General features: G+C 40.8%; 1 long non-coding RNA gene across 1 annotated transcript; it reads left to right on the top strand.

Annotated features, from left to right (window-relative positions):
• Positions 1-712: 712 nt before the first annotated feature.
• LOC121793913 lies at positions 713-3,108 on the top strand. The gene is made up of 3 exons (XR_006049193.1): positions 713-1,322; positions 2,294-2,358; positions 2,838-3,108. It is a non-coding gene; the product is annotated as an uncharacterized LOC121793913 (long non-coding RNA).
• Positions 3,109-3,939: the final 831 nt, after the last annotated feature.

Here is a 3,939-nt window from a genome sequence, read left to right as displayed (position 1 = left end):
TGAAGCCGCGATTTATTGGGCCTTACGAAATTCTTGAAGGAGTGGGCACCGTTGCCTATCGTTTGGCGCTACCACCAAACCTTGGAAATGTGCACAACGTTTTTCATGTGTCGCAGTTACGAAAATATGTGTTCGACCCGAAGCATGTGATCCATTACGAAGAAGTCACCTTGAATCCGGACTTGAGTTACGAGGAGAGACCCCAATCTATTTTGGACCGAAAGATCCAGAATGTGAGAAATAAACCTGTTGCTTGTGTGAAAGTACTTTGGGAAAATTATGGGCATGAAGAAGCCACGTGGGAGAATGAGGACAAGATGATGGAATTGTACCCAGAACTCTTTACTTTAGGGTAACAAATTTCGGGACGAAATTTCTGTTAAGGTTGGTAGGATGTAACGGCCCACTTTTTTTTTGAACCCTAATTTTCGAACCGAAAGTACTTGCATTTAATACTTTTAATGTCGCGAAGTCCTTGGATAAATTGTCGAGTGGAATTGTTGTTGGATACTTTTGTGACCTAATTTTGAGTTGGAATTTTGACTGGGTCAACTTTGTTGAATATGTGACGTGGCTGCTTTGAATAATTGATGTGTGGTGAGATTAAATGTTTTTCAATAATTGATAATTTGTTATGAGAGCTAGAAATTTGTGAAGTAAATCACAATGCGAATTTAAATAATTCCATTCCGTGAGGAATCTTTATGGGACTCAATCTCGTGTTGGATCGGACAAATTGAATAAATAGTACAAAAATCCAGTCTGGTGGAAAATAAATTGTGGGCTGCACAATTTAAATAAAATACAAAGGACCGTGAATTAAACTTAACTAATTAGTTCCGACCTGTTGACTTGGTCACCAAGCTGCATTAATTCAAATATTAAATAAATATTCTGCAGAAATATTCCTCCTCCGTGAATCAAAAAAAAAGAAGAAATCGAATTTCACTCCCCTCAACTCACATTTGAAACCGTCATCTCTCCCCACTCCGTAAATCTCTCCCAAATCACAAGCCTCTTTCAATATCTAACAACCCTAATCTCCTCTTTTTCTACCACCACTCCTCCATAAAATTTCATTCGCAATCAAGTTCCACCCCCACAAGTTGCTCTACTAAAATCAGCAAGAAGTTTAAAGAACAAGGCTGACATTCTTCTTATCTCAATCGAAACAGATTCAAGGTAATCTCATACACAGAATTTCCCCCGCCTGCTATTCTACAATGTTTTGAAAAATCAACTCACTCAATCTTCCTGTCAGAAACCGAGAACTAAAGTGAGGGAGTTCCTGTTTCGTTCAGTTGCAAATCTGCAAATTGAAGGTATACCCTTCTTCCATCCAATTCCATATTTGTGCATCTCATGAAACAAATCTGAAACAAATCGATAATTTGAACAATCTAAATCAAAGATTAGAGCTTTAATTCATGAACTCAAATTAAGAACTTATCTGCGGGGTTAATCGGGGTGGAAATGTGGCTGTTTCACACGAAGTCGAGGCAGCCGGAGCGGCGACGCAGCGGCTGCTGCGGCGCCGAGCGACGGCGGTGGACGCGGGTGACGAATCGGAGTCAGCAGCGCCTGTCCAGCGGTGATGGCCGAATCAGCAGCGGCGGCTTCGCGCGAAAGCGGAGGGGGCCCTGACCGGCGACAGCTGCAGCTCAAATAGATCGATTGGTGCAATTACGACGGCGAGCCTGCAGTTGTGAATTTGGGGGGTTTTGTTTTCAATTTGTGTAGACAGAGAGAGTTCACGATGGAATGAAGAATGTAGGAATGGGGTTCTTGTCCCCATTGTTTTGTTTCTTTAATTGGTTAATTAATTAAATATTGTGAATCTTGGATTTAAAATGGAAGTGAGGTAGTAGACAGTACGTGTATAACTCTGGGAAAGTGGTATACATGTACTCCTTTTGCTATATTCCTTTTAAGGCTGGAGTATTTGATTTAAAAGTGGAACGGTAGTAGTGTGTACGTATCGTGAACTAGGAGTATATGCTTTCCTATGAAAATCCTTTCTCTCAATTGTTTGTAAAGAAATGGGAATTTTTTTAATTAACTATTGGGTCAGTCAGTAGGCCGAATTATTTAATTCTTTAGGTTGTTTTAATTGGTTGGGCCTGTTCTAACATTTTCTTTGAGGAGCCGAAATTAATCAAAAAAAATACCTTAGCCTCTAATCATTGAAAATTGGTAGTCTTGAACGAGGATAATAATTGGAGACATAGGATGCATGCATCTTATTTATTTCATTTGAAAGTGTGTTGATTTATGTGTTATGTAAATTCTAAAGGTGATATCTCGCAAGGGAATCGTGATCGCAAGGGAAAGAAAATAATTTCGGATTAAGCACTCAAGGTGGGCTTTCTTTTAAATAAGGACAATGTCCTGACTATTTTATCGATGAAAATGAAATGTGAATATGTTATCATGCCAAAATTTTGGTTTTAACGCGCCTATCTGAAATGGCCTTGCCATTATTATTTAAATCGAATTCGGGTCCGGGTAGGGCTGCACACCCTACTTGGATTAGTGTACACCTATGGTAGACCGTGTGCCAGCGTACGGGTTGGCCGGTCTAGTGACTTGGTTTGTGGCCACATTCCGAGTCATGTATGAGCAGATATGGTTGACGTCTATGGGAAAATGACTGCGCAGTCGTAATTTTGAACAATGGAATATTTAGGTGCCTCGGGCCTTTCAAAAGCTAAAACCCCGATGGTTACCTGACAACAGCATGATAAAATATAAATATTTTTTTTTGATAACTTGTTTTCGGCATAGGTCCACTGACTGCATCAAGTACTCAGCCCTGCATGTGTTTTCCCTATGTGCAGGTTGAGCGATGACGAGCTGCGTGGTGTTGAGCTTAAATTGAAGTCTCGTTGGATTTATTTTGAACTCCGAGGGGCGTCGTGTCTTCATACATGGCGTCACTCTTACTCTTGAATGCTTCCGCTGAATTATGACTGTTTTCTTTCTCAATTAAGTTATTGAACCCTCTTCCATTCTTGGACTATAAATTCTGATAATTGTTGACTTCGGATTCAAATGTAAGAGTTTACTCTGATTTTCTCTAGTTATTGAATATTAAATATTTTGGTCAAACTCTTTATTGAAACCCTAGGAAATTTTCCTTTCATAAAGTCCCTTTGGTCGCGACCTCCCACATTTATTGACCCCAGAAAGGGCGGTCATGACAAATGTTGTGGGTGCCAACTCATTTTTCTCATTTGTCACCACTTGGATTCCCGACTTCTTCGGTACCATATGAACTGGGCTTACCTACTTACTGTCAGGAATGGAGTATATGATACCCAATGACAGCAGCTTGAGCACTTCTTTCAAGACTTCTTTCCTCATATTCGGGTTCAACTTTCTCTGTGGATCTCGGTGGGGTTTCGCTCCTTCTTCCAAGCGGATATGGTGCATGCAGAGGTCGGGACTGATTCCCACTAGGTCAGACAGAGTCCATCCTATGGCCTTCTTGTTTCTCCTGTTTATCTCCAGTAATTCAGATTCTTGCTCCTTGGTCAGATTGTTGTTAACGATAACCGGGAACATCTCGTTCTCCTCCAAATAAGCATACTGAAACGGCCGCTCTTGTCGTGTGAGTGTATGTGTAATAAACTTCTAGGTCGATCTACCAAGTCAAACGAATCCACTAAACACTAGGTCTAGGAACTCAAGGTTACACGGAAGACTCTGTCTATGGACACACAAACTCTTGCATTTCAAAGATCCCTCAACCCGTTATACTATAGATTAGTATAGAGAAGCAGGGGTCGATCCCACGAAGATGGACGCGTAAGAAAGCATCTAGAGACTTTGGTTTAGAAAGCGGCTGCTGCCACGCAAATTTGGGTTGAGGTATAACTACGGCTAGACCTAGGCACAAAATCAAACACTAGACCTAGAAAACTGTAAACGTCATGCTGA

Source organism: Salvia splendens, chromosome 3 (genome assembly GCF_004379255.2).
Source record: "Salvia splendens isolate huo1 chromosome 3, SspV2, whole genome shotgun sequence".
Lineage (NCBI taxonomy): Eukaryota > Viridiplantae > Streptophyta > Magnoliopsida > Lamiales > Lamiaceae > Salvia > Salvia splendens.
This window is presented reverse-complemented; position numbering and strand designations above follow the sequence as displayed.